This window comes from Mastigoproctus giganteus, chromosome 13 (assembly GCF_048544385.1).
Source record: "Mastigoproctus giganteus isolate SK-2022 chromosome 13, ASM4854438v1, whole genome shotgun sequence".
Classification (NCBI taxonomy): Eukaryota; Metazoa; Arthropoda; class Arachnida; order Uropygi; family Thelyphonidae; genus Mastigoproctus; species Mastigoproctus giganteus.
In genome coordinates, this window is record NC_143587.1 from 163539877 (window position 1) to 163562807 (window position 22931).

At 36.8% G+C, this 22931-nt stretch overlaps 1 protein-coding gene across 2 annotated transcripts in view; it reads left to right on the top strand.

Annotated features, from left to right (window-relative positions):
- LOC150076569 (helicase ARIP4) overlaps positions 1–22931 on the top strand; it is a 566013-nt gene that overhangs the window by 306123 nt on the left and 236959 nt on the right. The window lies entirely within an intron of this gene.

The window sequence follows — 22931 nt, forward strand, 5'->3', positions numbered from 1 at the left end:
CAATGTCATTCAATGAAAATGTTCTCTTAATATTGCAGTAACTCTCTAGTGAATATGTGAGGATACACTCATCCTTCTGAAAGACTACCTGGTCTAACACTCCTTTCTGTCTCAAGTTTGAAATGACATTTTCAAACCTATCTCTATGTATCTTTCCATTCATGGATTCAGTAACAAAGTGCCTATTAATAATTCTTAAGAAAAATATTGGACCATTCTGAAAATGGATGTTGAAACAACACCATTAAACATGTAGTTCACATTACTTATCAGCAAACATCAGAGAACTTTTCTTAAAATGCAGACTAGTATTGTTGAATACATTTTCAGTTCAGAAACATATATTGTGCAAATAATGAACTTTATCCATTGCAGTAACTTGCTCTTAATGCCACACTGCTTCAATTTGTACAGCAGTCTATTACTTTCTCATCTTCTAATGGTTGCCATTTATTGCATGTAATGGGTTTGATTATTACCAGCACTATGAAGATAAAAGCAAACTTTGTCAGACCATAAGATTGCGATGCACTCTATTGTTGCATATGGTCTGACATCTCGAATGTAACTGGTGGTTATATTCAAGATTGCAATACACAAGCATATGAAATTCAAATATATTTCTGATTTAGAGAACAATAACTCTTAAACCTGCTTGAAGTTATAAGGGTGCATGTCAAGTTACAATGGAGAGTCAAACCTTTTCAACTTATTTTGTCTCGTCCTCTGTTTCGCCATTGTATCGTAGTTTTTCTCTGGAATTTTTTTTTTTTTTTTCTTTTCTTTTGCAAAAACGTAGTAAAATTGTCTTTGCCCTTAAATTTAAAAAATATTCTGAAATTTCTGCTTATTTTCATTAAGCAGAAATTCACAAAATTAGCAAACAATTAACTAGTTAATGAATTGGTTGTACTTGCTAGTCTGCTTTGCATAAAATATGTGGAACAAGTGAAACAGTTGTTCTTTTTCTGTGGTCACACACACATTTGCTGTATTATTTTAGGGCAGTGCAAAGCTAATTAACAATGTCTTTCAGTAAAATGTCAAAGAAATATGGCATGACATAGATGTACATGAGGTTTACTGTGTGTTATTAAATCAAAGAAAGATAATACTTTTGCTTTGTGTGCCATATGTAGATGTGGATTTTCATTTCCAAGTGGTGAAAAAAAGCAATGTAATCACATTTGGAAACAAATAAGCAAAAATAGACTTAGCATTTTAGAGTGAAGATTTTTTTATCATATGTCCCAGATTGCATAGTTTATCATGAAATATAATCCCTTCTGAGCTGTACTGATCAAGGAGGCGTGCAGTTCAAAAATATGTTTTCCAATAACAAAGAAACTTTGGGTGTGGAAGAACAGAAATAGCAGTCATTGTTAGAAATTACACAAAGAAGGAAAGAAGAAGTAGTTATGGTTTCAATAGAAGAGGCAGTTATGGAACAAATGTTCAATTTACAATTGCTGTATGGATGACAGTAATCATAGGGATTCCAAGTGCTATCTCATTATCTTGCCTAATTAAATAATCTTTAAATCAAAAGCAGTTTGCTGTTACTGCCAATGTTGGAAGGTTACTCTACAGAATACAGTAGCCGACCGGGCTAGCCGGGTGGATAAAGTGCCTGCTGGCAATCCAAAGGTTGCGGGTTCGAATCCTGCCTCAGGCTTGGATCAGAGTACTGCAAAAACCTTGGGAAGTGTATTATGGCCACAGACACCGATGCACCAACTACCAAAAAAAAAAAAAAAAGAATACAGTATTGGTGGTGGCTTCTTCCTAGGCATTAAGCCTGATATATCTTCAACAATATTAATAAATACAGAAAACAACAATGGGCCCAGCACCAAAATTCCTGGGGACTCCACTGATAACATTAATTCATGAAGAGCAGTGTTCATTGATAACAGCTATCTGTCTTCTCCCACTTCAGCCATCCCTTTATCCATTGCAGTAACTTGCTCTTAATGTCACATGCTCCAATTTGTACAGCATTCTGTTATGTGCAACAGTATCAAAAGCTTTCCTGAAATCCAAGTTCATGATATCAAAATTATTTTTTGCATCCAGTTCCTTTGTTACTGCATCATAGTATCCAATCAGATTGGTCAGACAGGATCACCCCCTTGACAAACCCATGCTGTGACTGAAGTATAACTGCACTCCTGTCTAGATGGTTCTACATTGCTTTTTTAACCAGTGACTCCATTATTTTCCTGGAACATAAGTTAAGTTGCACATGTACACATGAACTTACCCTGAATCCAAGGATGTTCTCATAATTATGCCTGAAAGTTTGCTTACCTCCTTTGCTGCTTCCGTTAATATAATTAAATAGATCACATCCATTTCAGGTGCCTTTTTTACATTTAACTTCAGCAGTTTCTATTCCACTTTCCTTTCTGTTATTACAAAGTCATTTAGCTCCCCATTAGAGTTTGATAAACATCTGGTATCCACTCCCCTAGAGAATTCCTCATGTGTGAATGTAGATGCAAATACATATTCAGTTTGTTAGCAACCCGAGCAGGGTCATCGACAGTTAACCTATCAATATCAAGTGGCACAATGTGATTTAGTCCTCCCATCTACTGTTAATACAAGCATAGAAGTCCTAGCTGCTTTTTTTTTTTTTTTTTTTTTGCATTCTTTGCCAGAGATTTCTCATAATCTGCCTTGGCCTGCCTAACATTGTGACTTAATTACAGACTAATTTATATGCATCCCATGTACTTTTCTTTTCTGCCACTCAATAGGTCATCTGACATTATTTAGGTGTATTGGAGTATTGTCAGTGATATATAGGAATTTTGCTAGCAGGGAAAAGATGATTATCCTTTTGTTTAAGACAGTGGTCAAGCCACACCTTGAGTACTGCATACAGGTCTGGAGGCCTCATTTTAGGATGGATGTAGAGTTGCTTGAGCATGTACAGCGAAGGGCAACAAGGTTGGTGAGGGAAACAAAGGGGTCCTCTTACCAAGAAAGGCTTAAGTTCTGCAAATTGCAGCAGCTGGAGACTAGGCACCTGTGAAGTGATTTGATTGAGGTGTATAAGGTCTTGAATGGGTTGAGCACTCTGAATTCTGATGGGATTCTTCTGTTTGCTCAGATTATGAACTTGAAGGGGCATAAATTCAAACTGAGGAAAGACAGTTGTAGATATGCGGAAATTTTCCTTTAGCCAGCAGGTGGTTAATTGAAGGAACAAACTTTTATCTATCGTTGTAGCTGATAGCCTGAATAAATTCAAGGAGAAACTGAACAAACTTTTAGAGGGAATAGTTGTGTAAATTTTTTTTTTTTTTTTTTGGTTGATGCTACATAAGCTTATACACTTGCTTTCTTGCATCACATGCCTCTATCACTAATACTACTGCTGATATAATAATACTACTACTATTAGGTGTAAGGCTTGAATGGTATTTCTTTGTTGGTATGAAATGCCTGGTAGCTTCTATGATTACTTCCCTGAATGCTTTCCATTTAGAATTGGCTATTGGTAACATCATCAGTTGGTACCACTGTGTAGAATTTTTAAAACTGTCTGAGACCACTGTAGTCACCTTTACAAAAGCAAAAACCATTGCCCTTACCCTTGATGGTAGTTACATTTTTAAGTAAATCCCAAATCAGTACACTGTGATCACTGCCATCTTTTGGTTCTTTTATCTGAAGATTCTTAATGCACGTAGACTCACTGCTGATAACTAAATCAGGAGTATTTACTGCTGATTTAGTTATCAGCAGTTGTTGCCCCCTCTTGTTGTCCCCTTTAACATGCTGCAGAAAACAGTCATCCTAGAAATCTACAAAAGTCTTACTAGTGGGTGAACCAACCCACAAATTCCAGTCAACCGCTGGAAAGTTAAAATCCCCCATTATAAGAGATTCTGATATACTGGCCCACTTTATTTCTCTCTGTAACTGTTTGGTATTCTCAATTTTGTTTTCCTAGTACTTATATCACACCAGACTGAATCAACATTGCCCTGATCACCCACATTGACTGGATGCACTGTCTTACATTTAATATGCTTCTTAACTAAGAACATAGCCCCTCTTGTCCTTTCTGTATACATTGTACTCTCCATATTAAAAGTCAGCATCACTTATGTCTGAGTTACACCGTGTCTCTGCAGTGATCATAATAGGCAATAAATACTGTCTAGTAAATGAACAAGTTGGTGTATGCAGTTTGTTTCAGGTGCATTAGCAAATAATGTTTATTATTATTATTATTGTTAGCTATATGGTGCATGCAAGCCTGAGACTTATGCTGCACCAGCCAAAAAAATTTTCTGAGTTACCGAGAGAGAGAGAGAGAGAGAGAGAGAGAGAGAGAGAGAGAGAGAGAGAGAGAGAGAGAGAAAACAAGAGTCAGAAGTAGAAGGGAATCACAAAGAAAGAGAAGAATGATGACATCCATAACATATGTATTACTTTGACCACCCAGTCAAAATACACACAAATTTTAACTTTGACTACAATTTCTTTTTAGAATAATATTTCTATTTTTCTATCAAACAGAGGTTTTTCTGTTGATTGGTCGCAGTTAAAATCATCGGGATAAAAGTTAGCCTCATGTGATTTTAACTTTGACCAATTTTTTTTTTTTTTTTTTTTTTTTAATAGCTGAAAACAAACTGAACGAAGACAATCAAAAACAGGAAATCAAATCATTTTTTATAGCCCTTCAAATTTATGCTTTCTTATGTCAGTGATTGCAGTAAAATTATACATTTTTCAACGTTTTAATCTCAAAAACAGTCAGTTTGACACATTGACAGTATTCTTAAAATTTTTTCTTATTAATTTATTGTTAATTCGACATTTATTTAGTAAGAAAAATTTTTACAAAATACTTTGTTGAGAGTATTGTTGCCGTAGTGTCGCTACAGACAGAGGATACTGCATTGTGCGATTATCAGTTTCTAGTTTTAACAGGTTTCTGCCAGTTTCTAGGTACCATATATGTGTAGTTCTGACTTTAAAGGTGATGAAAGTGCTGTAGTAAGAAATCTTTTGATTTTGTGTGCAAATGCTTAAATGTATTTTATTTTAACAGATTTAACTAAAGTTACTAAACCCATTCAAAATGGATAAGTTTTTAAAAAGAAACTGAGACAAACATGATGAGGAAAAAAATGATGCATTAACACTACCTTTGCAGTTGTCTGATTTAGACCTACACGTTTTAAATGCAAAGAAACAAAAAAAATCAAAAAGTTTGCATTTCAATCCTCTTGGGAATATGATTATTTGGTAATAGATAATAGTAGTGGAACTGGTGTAATTTGCTTAGTGTCAGGCGTGTTTGACTGGCTATCGGAAGTTGAATTGTGAAAGACATTACGAAACATGCCATAGGAATTTTCATGAAACTTTATCCAAATTTAGTGATATCAGAAAAGCTAAACTTCAAGAAGAAAAAAAGCAACTTGAAAGAAAGAAAATATTTTAAATTTATGTCAAGCTAATAGTAGTAAAGTGTTAATGAATGAGTTTCATTTATTTTATCAAATATAATTGTAAAGGATTCATTGCCTTACACTCATGGTGAAATAATAAAAAATTGTGTGATGTCATCATTAGAAGTGCTTGCTAGCATCTTTCCAGAAAAACAGAAAGCTACCTTGATTAGTTACTTTGAATAATGATAGTTTCAAATCATGTTCATAAAATGGCAGATGTAATATTCAATGAATTATTAGGTAGAATCGAAAATTGTGTATTTTTTTCACTGGCACTTGATGAGTCGACTAATGTTTCAGGCATATCACAACTCATGTGCTAGTTCATTTGATTCAACATTATGGCAACTGTGAAGAATATTTTTTGGCTATTTTTCTCTTACTGGTCATACAACTGGAAAATATGTATATGATGCACTTATGAAATTCCTCACAGTGCACAAAATTGATCTGAGTAAACTTGTATAAATTGTTATCTGTGTCCTCCTTCCATGATAGGTAGAAACAAAGGCCTTATTGCTTATCTTAATAGAGATGAAAGGATACTAATTTTGTGCATTATTACTGTTTGATTCACATTGAGGCCTTGTGTTCACAAATGAAAGATCAAAAAGAAATTATAGGCTATCTTGAAGTTATGTTACAGTCAGCAATCATTTTATTGTTAAATCCCTAAATAAGCGACTTCTGAAAATATTTTTGGAAGATCTTCAAACACCACATTCTGATCTTATTACCCATACAGAGTTTCATTGGCTCAGTCATGGAAAGGTGCTCTCCAGAATTTGGGAGGTGTTTGAACAAGTAAAAGCTTTTCTAATAGATAGCAATAAAGAAAACCTTTTTAATGAAATTTTTACTGAAGATTTCAAGATTGCACTTTCATCCATTCATGGTTGACAGCTTCAGCCATTTAAATTTGAGGCTACAGGGAAAAGATACATTTTTGGTAGTTTTATGTGAAGAGATTATCGCATTTGAGAAAAAAAACTTCAAGTGTTTCAGAATCAAGTTTTAAAAGGAAATTTGCTTCATTTTTCTACTCTTAAAAATGTTGAGGAAACTGCTGGGGAGCGCCCATCATTTGTAATGAATGTAATCAAAGACCTTAGTGACCAATGCCAAGAAAAATTTGAATACTTGAAAGAGCACCTCCATTAATTTGAATTAATGATAAATTACAAGAATTTTGAAGTCAGTAACTTGGAACAAATTTTCAATCAAAATGAAGTAGCAGCTGGCAAGTTAGAACTTGTTGCAATCGTCTTTAGCTCTGAAATGTCTTTTCCAACACAAAACTATTTTAAAATTCTGGGGTTCTTCTGACCGCAAAAAATTTCCTTTATTACAAAGAGAAGCATTCAAAGTATTTTCTATGTTTAGTAGTAGTAGTAGTGGTGGTGGCATGTGATCAAGAAAGCATATTAGCTTATGCAGCATCAGCCAAAAAAAAAAAAAAATCACACCATTCCCTCCAAATGCCTGTCCCGTTTCTCCTTAAATTTATTTAACCTATCAACTTCCACAACGACAGATGGAAGTTTGTTCCAGCAATTAACTACCCGCTGGCTAAAGGCAAATTTCTGCACATCTGTTGTACATCTGTCTTTTCTTAATTTATGCCCCCTTCGGTTTGTAATCTGAACAAGTGGAAGGATCTCATCAGAATTCAGCGTACTCAACCCATTCTAAACCAATTTAGATCGATATATGTGTGAAAGTGCTTTTTCATTAATGAACAATATCAAAAACAAAAAAAAGGAGAAGATTGTTTAGATCATGTTTGGAAGAATATTTGCAATTATCTCTTCATAATAGAGAAATTAATTTCAAAGGTTTGGCATCATCTCTTCAGTCAAGGTTCACACTCATATATATATGTATCTCTCCCAAGTTCACTGATGCCCTCATAATTAACCTCACTGGTTCAATACACTCTGGCTGTCTCCCTCAAAATTATTGGATATATGCCATCAACTCCAGGAGCCTTACTTTATGCTCGAAAGTTTTTCTAATAAACAGTCATCTCTAATTTTGAAATCACTATTTTCATATGGTTCAAACTCAGCTGCGCCACCACTCTTCAGTGTGAAGGGTTTTTCGTAAATAAAGACTAGTGTAAAGTTACTTATTAATTTCATCAGGAACATCAGCTGGGATATCTAAGACTTTCCCATGCCCAGTGCACAAAGGTCCTGTCTGATTTATTTTTTCCTTCTATGTATTCACATACATGAAAAATTCCTTGCCCTATTTTTGCTCTTTTAGCCAGTGCTTTCTCATACTCAGCTGTTGCTTCCCTAACCTTATTTGTGGTACTTTTACAAAGTTCAAAGTGTTGTTTGTAATTACGGCGATCTCCAGAGTTCCTCTGTAGCACCTGTAAGGCAAGAGCCAATACCGGCACGTGCGTGTTGTGTTGCTGGCACCTGGAACCTTTGCACCCTGGGAGGGAGGAAGGACACGAAGTTCCAGGCCTCCCGACTTCCTTTTCTAGCTAAATGGAGGCACTCCAGGGACTACTATCTGGATCATTACACTAACTGAGGGTTTCAATGAGTTGGAATCCCCAAGATATTTAATAAGAAAGGAGAAGGAAGATAGCAGGATAAGTAAGGGGAAGGGAATGGTAGGAAAGAAATAGAAGCAGGGGAAGAAGGAGAAGACATCCCTGGAAAACTAAGTGAGAAGTTTTAAAAAGAAAATAGTAAAGAAGAGAAGACTAGTGAAAAATTCACTATTATATACAATACTCAGCTGCAATTTGCAACCGGGAAAGAATAACTTACATTACCTGAGAGCCACTCTGATCCACCATACAAGCCATCTAACTTATAAAACAGTTTAAGTCAGCTCAACTCCTATATACAAAATGAGACTGGAACTACCCAGTCACCAAGGCCACTTAAACAACTAATAGCATTCATATTATACACAAGATACAAAACTATACAGCCAATAACCATAAACAATAACCAATACATTTATATTGTATGTAATTCGTAAAATAGCCTGTATACACTGCAATCACAAGTCACGTGATAAGTAAAAATACCAAATAAGGGAGTTCTGGGATCACTTGATCACAGAATCTGAACAAAACAAACTAGTGACATATATGTCACCAATGCTAAAATTAGCAGCAGTGTCCTAGATAAAATCCAGGCCAGAAAATTCCAACAATCAGTATAAAACGCCTTAAAACAACAAAATGGCATTTTCAATGTTTATATACACAATATAATGAGGCAAGCACATGTTTTGCCAACCCAAAAGTAGAATAGTCATCCATTCACATTGGGATGATACAAACATTCAATGAACAGCTAAATCAATCATGCTGTACAATAACATCAGAACAATGGTTATTAAAGAGTTTGGCTAAAAAATTCCAAAAGATTGATTGAAGACCAATCGATCAATTCTATGTCAATACCTCCAGCAAATGTGGCTCAGACAGTATACACAGAGAACACAACTTTAGTTCCATGTGAAAACAAAATTTCTAGCAACAAAATCAAACAATAAAAACCAATGTCAGAGTAAGCAGCAAGCATGAGGTACAATGGGCCCCGGTAACCATGTTAGCAAGAGCACAAGAGTGTACTGAGTGGAATGTGCAGGGTTCGAGACCAGCTGTCAGTTGTGGATTTTCTCCTCAGTGTCCTGAGTTAGTCAGTCTCAAGGCTGGGTGCTGTTAGCATGTCAAATCCAAGGATCCTGATTAGAAATGCATTCGAAATAAATAAATAGAGGTACAGTTATAATACACAAGGAACACAGCTTTAGTTCCATGTGGAAAACAAAGTTTTGCGACAGCATCCTGGAAGCTGTCCAAGCCTGAAGTTTTGACATCCAATATATACCGCCTGTGTGCATCAAGATGTTAACTCTAACATAAATATAAAAAAATACTCTGTACAAGTGGACACTCAGTTTGCCATCCTGTTATGGGAAGAGTTAACCGTACACATTTAGGTGACCCAAATGTTCAATAACAGCAAAATCAATAATACTGAACAAGGTGACTGTGTGAGTTTAGTTTTCATTTACCGCATGAATACGAGTCACAGAAATACTGTGAACCAAATAATCAATTCAATGTCAGTGCCTCCGGCAAGTATAAGGCAGAGATCAGTAAACTAAGGACAGCTTCTGCACCATATGTAAAACTAACTACAATAATATCTGTTATTTATATGTAACAATCACACAATAAACATCATTATTCAACATAATATTCCCTAGAATATAAATTCTCAACATGTAACCAATAAAAACCAAATCTATTTTACATAGGATCAAACCGCATGAAAACTGTACAAAATGGCAAAACAGTATAAATTTTTTTCAACATGATGTCTTTTAGAGTTATCATCTGACTCAAGACATTCCAAAAGCAAACTCTCTCTTTTTTTTGTTTTTTGTTTTTTTTTGTTAGTTGTTGCCGCCGCATCGGCTTCTGTGGCCATATTGCACCTCCCAAGGTTTTTGCATTTTCTACTCTGATCCAAGCCCGAGGCGCAGGATTTGAACCCACGACCTTTGGGTTGCCAGGCAGGCACTTGACCCACCCGGCTAGCCTGGTTGGCAGCAAACTCATTAATACCAATTAAACAATCTATGCCATCTACAGGTTTCTGTTCAGTAAATGTTTCCATCTGAAAACTTTGTTGGTAAATTCCTAAAAACAAACAAAGTTTTCCCTAGTTTCTACAAAGTATGCGAACTCATTAGTACTATATACTTTAGTTATCATTGGATCCTCAAATCAGTACAATATGATCCACTGTTTATATGAGGACTGTATGATCCACTGTTTCTACAGCCCTACAAGAACAGACAGGGAAAGTGGTAAGTCCAAGTGTAATCAGTCTTGAATTTATTCTCCCATGCCCAGAGAGTAAAAATATAACATTCAGCCCTAAACCTAATCACCTTTTCTGCTTGTCATAAACAAAGCATTTGGGAAATAGTTGAAAGTTACTCTCCCAAGTAGAGCAACATTCCATTGATCTTGCCAGTCCCTAATAAATTTATTTTTCAACCTGACTATCTTCCTTTTCTGAGGGATCAAAATTCAGTTGATAATTACCAAAATTTACTGAAAACTGTTTTCTGTGATGGTAAAGCATATATTGCAAAATAATGTCATAATATACAGGATATGTCCATTAAGGACCTGTAGAGCAGCTGTAGAAATAGTTCTGGATGTTTTGCAAGTAGCAAGCAGCAAGAATCTCTGAGATTGCACCAAGTATTTCTTGACAATGACATATTTAGTCCTGTGACCCCAAGCACCTGTACCATAGCATATGATGGGGAGAAAAATACATATGTAATAGAGCTTTAGTGTTGAGAACTAAGTCCCCATACACATCTGCTGATTTTAAGAATTCCTCCTATCAAAGTTTTGATTTTCTGTAAAATATATTCAACATGCTCAACAAATGTCAACCTGTCATCAATCATTACACCAAGGTATTTCCAATTTGTAATTATGCCAATTTGTATTTCCTCTCCAACTTACTACACTAATTGTTCAATTTAATGACTGGGGATCTATTTACATTGAGTTCTCTTTAAGAGGACTTGTTTGGTCTTATTTACAGAGATAACCAGCTTGTGCACATTGCACCAACCATTCAATTCTTCCATTATATTATTTGATTTTTCTTCCAGGTCGACTGCATATGCCACTTTTTGTACATCTGTATGGTTCAGGGTTAGCTGCTCATCAAGGACCACATTCCAGCAAATTGGACTGAGAACAGATCTTTGAGGGCAGCCATGAGTAGATAACTCATAATAATAGGTGCCTTATTGTCTCCTTGGGCTTTTGCTTGGTCCAGAGACAGGTAGTCTCTGCACCGAGCAAGAGCTCAAGGAGACAATAAGGCCCCTGTTATTGAAGTAGTCTGTAATTAATCTATACAGAGGAGTAGAAACCCCGGCCTCCCTGAACTTCTCCAGAACACTGCCATCAAAGGGTGTCAAAGGCCCCCTGTGAAGTCCACGAAGAGCCTGAGGACATATCTGGAATCAGAAGCTTCTAAAGTATTTAATACCAGTTTGATAGCATCCACTGTGCACCTTAGAAAAGCCAAACTGTATTGAGGTCAACAAACGCCTTGTTGACCTCAATCTTACCACTATAAGTTTTTCTAGCATCTTCCCCAATACAAAGAGAAGATGCGGTATTTGTGGGCTTATCAGTATTTTTTACTAAGAACTTTAGATTTGCTTTTTCCAGACATCTGGAATGCAACCAGCACTGAGGCACGTATTCGTCAGTATTACTATCAGTTTCGGTTTAAATTGCCGTATTCTCTTAAGGACTAAACTCTCTATAAGGTCCAATCCAGGACACTTGCAATCTTGCATTGATATCACAGCTTAATATACTTCATTTTGTGTTAAAGGTTCTTCATATGCATCACTTGCATATGTAAAATGGCGGAAATGCATGTTTGTCTGCTCAGTACCTTCCAGAATAGTGAAATCTTGATGGATGATTTTGTCCAATATTGCATTCATAGTCTCTCCCCCCCATGAAAAAGTTTCTGGAAAATTTTCCCTGAGAATAGAAGTAAAGGTCCACCGGATGCAGTTTTTCCATTACAATCTTGTATGGAAGTCCCCAGGCCTCCCCCCCCCCCCTTATCCATAGTTGCCTTCACTAATCTATCCCAAGCCAATTTCTTTTCCTTCTGTATAAAGTTGAGGTATCTTCTTCTGGCAATCTTATATAATTCTGCCAGTTGGGAAGTCTCAGTCTCATCTCGGTTGTTCCTTTTAGAAGGCTGGCAGTTCCTAATTCATTTCTCAATTCTGTTAATTGAGCAGTCCACCATGGTACCACATTTAAGCGCCTCTTCTTTTTAACAAAACTATCATTACAAACTGAGAATAACTGTAGTGACCTCCTCAGCCTGCTGCTGAACAGATTTATCCATAAGACCATCAATAAAATTCTCAGAAACAGCAGCACTAAATCATTTAGATCAAACTTTTTCCAATCCACATCTTTTGTTTTAAATCTTGGGAAGTCATAGTTGCATCTGGAACAGAAGGAAACTTGATTGAGATCATACACAATATCAAAAGTGATGACACTGTGATCACTCTAGTACTGTGGTACTGTTATAGATCTACTTGTAGCTCTACACTCTATAGCTTTCCCATGCCATCCTTTCTGCTCTGTTAGACCAGCCAGTTCCATATTCATCATTTTGGCATCCTCCTTGTGCAGTATTTTGTTAATGGTATATAAGCATTCATGGCTTTTGTTGTGATTTTTGCTTTAAAAGTATTCCATAATTCAAAAGGTAATAGTTATAGTACTAGCCATATAGTGCAAGGAAGCCACAGGCTTTTGCTGTATTGGCCAAAAAAAACAGTAGATAAGCAAATACAAATTATTTACTTCCTCACATAGGTAACTATCCAGTTCTCCTTTACATTTATTCCAACTGCCAACCTCTACGACCTGTGAAGGCAACGTGTTCCAGTAATCAGCAACTTACTGGCTAAAATAAAACTTCCTACAATCTAATCTAAACTTCTTCCCCTGTAATTTGAATTTATGTCCCCTAGTTGTGAATTTTTTATAACGGTAAAAATTGAGACTTTATTCATTTTATTAACCTTATATACTTCACTCAACTCACCTCAGAGGTGATTATATTGATGCAGCTAATCAGCTTCATGAATATATCCAATTTGTGAAAAGAGCAAAGTAGAGTAAATAACTTATTTCTGATATTTAAATACAATTCATTAGAAGGTGGGAAAACATTCAGAGTTATATAATAACAATAGATGACAATTTACATAAAGCAGCAGCAAAGAAACTGTAGAATTTGATTAGCTGCTTAAAGTTTGAAATAATATATAGTCGGACCTCTATATAATGAAATATAAGAAATCAGTCATTCCCTTGAATACGGATACATTAATTTTAGGGACATAGGGATACTTTAATTTTAACAACCCTGTATATATATATATATATATATATATACACACACACACAGGTATTTACTAGGGCTTACAATACCGAGATCCCGGTCATTTTTTTCCGGTATTGATAAATAAAATACCGGTTTTTCGGTATTAATTTTAAAAAAATAATTGTTTAGAATTTAATCACATAAAGGTTATAAAATCACCTTTATGTTATTATGACGTCGTTATCTCTACTAGCAAATGTTCGATAAATCATCGATAGGACACCATGCAACATTGCAACCTGTCCACAATTCTCGGACAACTTCGTCTGACCGTATCGTAACTCCCAAGTCCCGTTCCTCCACTACTGACTTTAGTTCAACTCCACCAGGTGTATAAGTTATTTTTGGATTGCTGTTCCCCAGGTGTAAGACCTTGCATTTTGCTGAATTAAATAGCTGCCACTTTTCTGACCACCCCGAAAATCTATTTAGGTCACTCTGAAGAAGCTCTGCTTGGTGGCGATCATTAACTACTCTATTGATCTTTACATCATCTGCAAATTTAAACATCACGCCCTCCATCCCTTCATAGATGTCATTTAAGATAATCATAAACAACAGTGGTCCCAATGTGATCCTTGGGGAAACCCACTTCTTACATTAACCCAATCTGAGGAATAACCATTTATCACAACCATCTGCTTGGTGCCCTCAAGCCATCGTGCTAACCATCTAAGGATTTTCCCTGTGATTCCAGCCTGCTCCAACTTATAAAGTAAACACTCATGTGGAACTGAGTCAAATGCTTTTCTGAAATCCAAATAAACAATGTCGAAATTATTCCCTAAATCCAGCTCACAAGTAACCTGTCAAAATGCCTAACCAGATTTGTTAAACATGATTTTTCCCTTCACATAACCATGCTGTGTATCCTACAGAATTCCATTTCCATCTAAATGATCCTGAATTCCACCGTTGATCATTGTCTCCATGATTTTCCCTTCTACTGAAGTTAGACTGGCTAGTCGGTAATTTCCTGTTACACTCCTAGAACCGCCTTTATGTTCCAATTTACACCAATCCAGTGCAATCTCTCCTGAGTCCAGTGATACTCTCATAACTAGCCTTAATGGATAAGGGAAATTAATCCTATCATCCTATGCGCTTCCCTTACCCGAAGGGTAAGGGAAGCGCATAGGATGATAGGATTAATTTCCTTTTTATTTAATTTTTAATTTCATTTTATTATTTTTATTTATTTATTAATTATTATTATTTATTTATTTAATTTTTGTTTTTATCAGAGAGACCTAGATAGACTTCAAGAATGGTCAGAAAAATGGCAGCTGTGCTTTAATCCAACAAAGTGTAAGGTATTACACCTGGGAAACAGTAATCCCAAAATAACTTATTCACTTGGTGGAGTTCAACTAAACCCAGTACTGGAGGAAAGGGACTTGGGTGTTACGATACGGTCAGACATGAAATTCTCTGAGCATTGTAAACAGGTTGCAAGGAAGGCCCATGGTGTCCTATCGATGATCTATCGAACTTTTGCAAGTAGAGATAGGGACGTGATAATCCCATTATATAAGGCCTATGTTAGACCACACTTGGAATACTGTGTTCAAGTATGGAGACCGCACCTAAAGAAAGACATCGAGCTTCTTGAAAGGGTGCAAAGAAGGGTAACTCGCCTGGTGAGATCGGCAAAAGGGCGTCCTTATGAAGAAAGACTTCGAATATGTGGGTTGCAGAGTTTGGAAACTAGACACCTTAGAGGAGATTTGATTGAGGTGTTTAAGGCTCTGAGAGGCATCAGTAAAATGAATGAGGACAAAATTTTCAAGATTATAAATGATGCTAGAACTAGGGGACATAAATTCAAGTTACGCGGGGAAATGTTTAGATTGGACTGCAGGAAGTTTTATTTTAGCCAGCGAGTTATAAATTACTGGAATAAGTTGCCTTCATGGGTGGTAGAGGCCGACAGTTTGGGGAAATTCAAAGGTCATCTGGATAGTACTTTCGGGTAAGGGAAGCGCATAGGATGATAGGATTAATTTCCTTTTTATTTAATTTTTAATTTCATTTTATTTATTTATTAATTATTATTATTTATTTATTTAATTTTTGTTTTTATCATTGTTTTGTTCGGATTTTTTTTTTTTTTTTTTTTTTGGCTGGTGCAGCATAAGCCATAGGCTTTCTTGCACCATACGGCCGTTACTAATACTAATACTAATGGTTCAATGCACTCACTTGCCGCCTCCTTTAAGATTATAGGGTATATGCCATAAACCACAGGAGCCTTACTCACCTGTAGGTGCCAACGTTTTCTCATTAAATAACACTAGTTTGCAAATTTAAGTTTGTTCACTGGGGTTTGGATTTCAATAGATCCTACTGCCGAAATATATTGCTGTGATTTCAAATATGACTTAGATTTTTTTCTATCACATCCAGATACATCACAGTTTAAGAAATAAAAAAGTATTGTGTTTTACGAAAGTACATATATGGCTTTATTGTATTTAGTAATGACAATTGATAGGATTACATTTTCATATATCAAAAAATATGTAAATACTAGAATTTTGATTAATAACAAGTATTAATCAAAATTCTGAAACTTTCATTAATCAGACCTTCGTCTCTTTTTTGAAAAGAACGTTTAATCGTTTTTCTTTTATGTACAGTGCCAGATTTCTCTCTTTTTAAACACAAGCAGTAGTCGGCCATCATGCTTGTATTCCACCTTCCCTGGTACCTCTGCTCCATTTCCTTTATGTCCTGATGGAATCTCTCCCCTTGTTCTTCGCTCATATGAGCAAGATGGGCATGCAAAAAGTGAATTTTGATGATCATATTGCAACCTAAATTGCGAAGCTTTTCGAGCATATTTTGAACAATTTTCTCATAATCCTGTGATTTATGATTTCCTAGAAAGTTTTCCATTACACTTTTAAAAGCAATTCAGGCTTCCCTTTCAACATCAGTCATAGTAGTTTCAAACTGACCATCTAAAACCAATTTTCTAATTTGGGGACCAATGAAAGATACCCTGCTTAAGTTTTGCATCAGATAAACTGGGAAATTTACTGCAAAGTTACTTAAAGCAGTTGCCATCCTTATTCAGTGCTTTAACAAATTGCTTCATTATGCCTAACTTGATATGCAGGGGAGGTAAAAGTATTTTATCTATCTTCACCAAACTTTCGTGCACTATATTTTTTGACCCCGGTGTAAAATTGTGCCTCCGATGCCATTGCTTCTTTGTCCAATGCAGCGCTTTAGCTCTGCTATCCCATTCACAAATAAAGCATGGCATTACAGTCACTCCTCGTACAGCACAATAGTTGTGTTCCTAGAAATCCTCGTGCGATATAAATAACAGGCCCTATTGGAAAAATAGGGTTAGGTGCTGACCACCCAAGATTGAGCACACATTTGTAACCAAAACATTACCAAACACAATAAATAATCGTAATAAAATACGTATTTTATTACAACTATTACGTAATAAAATATTGCCAATGCTTTTGCTTCTATCGTAAGCAAACTTGTCTTTTTGTTTGATTTTCTCTCCATTTCTCTCCATCTTACATGGAACTTCTGAAATATGGAGGAAGAGGGATGGCTGTACTGATACAAAAACTGTTAAATAGTATACTGAGAGGAGAAGAAATACTGAAAGAAATGATAACAGGATATATTACATCAATTTATAAGAAGGGCGATCGGAAAAGCTGTTCAAATTACAGAGGAATATGCATCCTGAACCCGCTGTTAAAGATCCTTGGAAAATGGATCGGGAACCATTTAGAAGCTCGAATCGGGGTATCAGAAGAACAAAGTTGTTTTTCAGCTGGGAAGTCATGTATAGATCATATCTCAACGGTAAGACAGATCCTTGAAAAATGCCAATCAAAGGGGAAAAAAAATCTTTATGATTTTCATTGACCTTGAAAAGGCATATGACAGTGTTCCAAGAAAACTCTTATGGGAAGCACTGAAAGAGGCAAATATTGATGGACAACTGATTAACATTATTAAGGCAATTTACAGGAATAATAGATGCAAAATTAAAGTGGGATCAGCTTTGTCACCTGAGTTCCACACTTCAAAAGGCTTATTACAAGGTTGTTACATGTCACCAACACTTTTCAAAATTTATATCGACATCTGCCTAAGATCCTGGTCAAAAAAATGTAATAAAATGGGATTGCCGATTAATAAGAACACCTATATTCACAATTTACTTTTTGCAGATGATCAGGTGGTGATAACACAAGACTTAGAAGATGCAAAGTATGCATGTCATCAATTGTTTGAGGAATATAAACAATGGGGTCTAAAAATCACAGGGGTCTAAAAAATCATGAATATTGCAGGTTTTAAAATCAAACAAGTTGATAAATTCAAATATTTGAGATCAATCTCACAAAGTGATGGATCATCCCAAGCAGAGATCAATAAGAGAATTACAGACGGCAGAAAGGCTATCGGCACGTTAAACTCTGTTCTGTGGAGCAAAATCATCCTAAATAAAACAAAGAAACTTATATTTCAAACGATTGTACAAAGTCTTCTATTCTATGGAGCGGAAACCTGGACATTGAATAAGCGAGCGGAAAACAAATTACTCTCCACAGAAATGGATTTTTGGAGACGCTCAGCAGGAACTTCTAGAAGAGACAGAAAATGGAATGAAGACATAAGGGAAAAAATGGAAGTGAAAAAGACTATTATTGACACCATCAAAGAAAAGCGTCTAACATGGTACAGACATGTAAAACAGATGCAAGAAAACAGATATCCAAAGGCTATCCTGGTATGGATACCTCCTGGAAGAAGGACAAGAGGAAGACCTAGGAGGACATGGATGGATGGAGTACGGGAGTGCATGACAGCCCGAGGCTTAACCGACCAAGACACCTTGAACCACACTTTATGGTGGGAAAAAATTCCTAATAAGAAATAACTTGTAGGCTGAGGAAACCCATTGTAAATGGAAACACTCCTCTTGATGATGATGATGATTTTCTCTCCAAACAGATGACAGCCGTTGTGTCTTGATCTAATGGATTTTAATTACACTTTGAGTTGTTCTGCTATGAAAGTTGTTTTTATTTTCTCTACATTCTTTCTAATTCTCAACGTTGCCTCATTTAGGCCAGTAGCACGTGCAATATCACGTCTTAATTTCGCTCGAAGTGTTTCAAAATTTCTTATTTTTTCTCTATCAACAGAGGTGGACTGGCCATAAGCCTTACCGGGGAAACCCCGGTGGGCCGGAGGCCAGTGTGATTTTGGCCATAAACGCTAGTATGAGGCCGCTACAAATTTTCCCAGGTAAGAATTTTTGACCAAGTCCACCTCTGTTTATCGATACCGTATTGCTTTTCTTTTTCTCTCTGAATCTGTAGTGTCTTCACCAGGAATGCTTCCTTTTCACACCTTTTAAGTATTTTACTCATTTTTAGGAAATAAAGCACAACTACAAAATGAGGAGGCACGCTTGATACACATAAACAAAGCTGCGCACGTGTAGCAGCTGAATAAACAACACCATAAAGGCAGAGACACACCAACACCTCAATAGCTCACATTTTACTAAAGCACATTTCTGGGGGTTATTACCATAAAACAATAAAAACTATTTCCAGCTGCGTTTCTGCTAGTGGAATCTGTTATAAACTGGTAGTAAACTCGATCTAATTGCATTTGCGATAATACCGATAGCTGAAGTGTGGGTTTTTACGTTATTATGGCGAAAAGCGTTTCACCTTCACTGATATAAAAAACATAAATACGTTTTCAGAATTTTCTCTTCATTGCTATCGTGTTGTGTTCAGTTGGGGTGATTCCGCATTCTACTGCCATTTCTTGTAAACACAAAGGTGAATCAGGCATAAGCGAATTCGGTTCGTGTTATATACGATATCGTTCCCCTATTTATAAATCGTGCATGATCGAATTCGTGTAGTGTAAACACGTGTTATACGAGGACTGACTGTATTTGTAAATGGGATAGCCACCCTGTTGCTATCCCATTCACAAATATTCACAATGATGTACCCACCCTGTTGCCCCAACAATATACATAACACTTTTAAGTCTCCACATAGTTGCCATTCGTGATCTTGATATTTAATTTTCTACAGAAGCAACTTTAGATTGTCATAGGTTTCTTTTAAGTAGACTGAATGAGCAACTGGCACAGATATGTACTTATCTCCATTATACAAAAGAACATCTTTTAAACTAGTCTTAGAAGAGTCTATAAATAGTCTCCATTCATTAGAAACATATGATGGAGCTCCTAAGACTTATTAAACCAGCGATATCACTGCAATATACGAGAGGACCTTCTTGTGAAAAATACTATATAAACTCCCTTTCATGATTTCTGTACCAGGAAAATGATGTACCTGAAGCAAGTAAGTTCCTCGCTTGAAGTCTGGATCCCAGAATTTCAGCAGCATACTTTGGAAGACCTAAGTCCCTTACTAAATCGTTCAGTTCAACTTGTGTGAATTGCTGTGGCATTAAAATATTTTCTGGTTGATAACATTCCTCTTCACTAACCTCTTTAGCTTCTGCTTCGGTGGAAGATGTGGACTCCAAAGTTTCTGGTGGAGGTTTTATAGGCAGTCAGATTCATGCGGAACCGGTCTTATGGCTGACGGTAGATCTGGATATTTGATGTACTTTTTATTTTTTGAATTGTAACCTTTAACATCACATACACAAAAGTAACATTCGGCATGGCTTACTGGCTCGTGTGACTCCATTTTCTAAGATGTTCGACGCATGTATGGCATACTTTATGTGGTGCCCAAGATTTATCCTGATCGCCTAGTTTTAAGTCAGAATATGCATAATACGATTTTTTTACAAAATCGGTAATATTTCGCCTCTAATTTACAGGAACAAAACAACCACATGTGTAACAAAATATGTTGGGATTGTTTATACACTTTCTGGTTGCCATACTAAAAGAAAACTAACACACGGTGAGAGCTCACAATGGTTTTTACAGGAGTACTGTGACCACATAAGGGATGTGCCACTTATATAGGCTCTGTGGTTGAGTGGACTGTACAAACAAGTGAGTGCATGCTCAGACAAGTTTAACTCGTAACTACACACAGGAGTCTCCCAGACTCCACTCGGAAAATTAAATTCTGGGAATGACAGATGGGCTGGAAGAGCTGGGTTGGGGTCATCTACCTTCCTGGGTCAAGTTTAGCTATCTTGCAGTATGATTAGTATTAGTAATGGCCGCATGGTGCAAGAAAGCCTTATGCTGCACCAGCCAAAAAAAAAAAAAAACCCGAATAAAACTGAAAAAAAAGAAAATAAATAAATAATAAATAATAATAATTAATAAAAGAAAAGGAAATTAAATTTATCATCCTCTGCGCTTCCCTCACCTGAAGGTACTATCCAGATGACCCTTGAATTTCCCCAAACTGTCAGCCTCTACCACCCATGTAGGCAACTTATTTCAGTAATTTATAACTCGCTGGCTAAAATAAAACCTCCTGCAGTCCACACTCTAAACATTTGCCCCCTGTAACTTGAATTTATGTCCCCTAGTTCTAGCATCATTTATAATCTTGAAAATTTTGTCCTCATTCATTTTACTGATGCCTCTCAGAGCCTTAAACACTACAATCAAATCTCCTCTAAGGTGCCTAGTTTCCAAACTCTGCAACCCACATATTCGAAGTCTTTCTTCATAAGGACGCCCTTTTGCCGATCTCACCAGGCGAGTTACCTGTCTTTGCACCCTTTCAAGAAGTTCAATGTCTTTGTTTAAGTGCGGTCTCCATACTTGAACACAGTATTCCAAGTGTGGTCTAACAAAAGCCTTATATAATGGGATTATCACGTCCCTATCAGGCGCCTCCGTAGCCAGGTGGGAAGGAGCAGCACACGCTTGTTGATTAAAAACCGGGCTTCTTGATTAAAAACCAAAATAACAAACAAACAAACAAACAACGTCCCTATCTCTACTTGCAAAAGTTCGATAGAACATTGATAGGACACCTTGATGTCATCGGTGAAATACTGATGACATCAAGGCCCTCCTGCAAAAGCACGAGCCAATTTGCTTTTGCTTGCAGGAGACTTATCTAAAAGCAAATGATGATCCCACCATGCATAACATCACATTTTTTCGAAAGGATAGAATTGCGGACGGTCCTGCTCATGGAGGAGTGGCTATCCTTGTGGGCAACCAGACCCCAGTTCAACCCTTGCTAGTTACAACCAGCATAGAGGCTGTTGCAGTTCGCCTTTCAGTGGGATTTTTATTAACTGTGTGCTCTATTTATTTGCCACCTGGGACTGACATCTCCCAGGAAGACCTTGATGATCTGGTAACGCAGTTGCCTCCCCCTTTCTTACTTCTCGGGGATTTTAATGGGCATAACACCCTGTGGGGTAGTGCTAAAATCAATAGAAGGGGACAAGTCATAGAGCGTATGCTAAATGACAATGACCTTTCCCTTCTAAATATTGGAACAAACACCTTCTTCCACATGCCTACCCGTACTTTTTCTGCCATTGATCTCTCTATCTGCTCCCCTTCTCTACTCCCTTCACTCACTTGGGAAGTGGAGGAGAATCCATACGGAAGTGATCACTTCCCTGTGATAACCTTGTTACACAGTGGGAGACCGTGTCTTCCTTTAAGGTTACCACGGTGGAAGTTTGATCGGGCTGACTGGAATGCCTTCCAACATCAGGCAAATTTTGACCTCAGTACAGTCAGTCAGGAGCCTATCAATGACGCAGTAACATACATCACAGAAATCATTGTCCAAGTAGCTGCGAATGCTGTCCCAAAAACATCTGCCCGGTTTCCACCATTTCCCAAACCTTGGTGGAATTCACAATGCACAGCAGCAAAAAAGGCTCAAAACAAAGCGTGGGGGATACTCTGCCGATATCCTGCCACTGTTAATTTAATAGCCTTCAAGCGTGCACGAGCCAAAGCATGCTACATTCGCCGTCAGAGTCAAAAGGAATCATGGATCCGTTTTACCTCATCTATTAACCAGGCTACCAATTCTAAGGTAGTCTAGGATAAAATCCGGAAAATGAAGGGAAAATATACAAAGTACATCCCACCCTTCTTCAATCCTAGATTATAATGGATGTGCTATTGCAGATCCAACTGCAATAACCAATTCTCTTGGGGAAACGTTTTCTAACATCTCTGCAACATCTTCGTATTCCCCAGAGTTCCTGGTCCTGAAACATAAAATTGAAAAGCAGGCCCTTAGTTTTAAGTCCAAGGGCCTGAAACATAAAATTGAAAAGCAGGCCCTTAGTTTTAAGTCCAAGGGCCTCTATCCCTACAATGGGGCATTCACTATAGAGGAACTGAAAAGAGTCCTAACTCTTTCCAATGCAAGTGCTGTTGGACCAGATGGCATCCATTATGAAATGATTAAGCATCTTTCACCAAAATCTATGGATTATC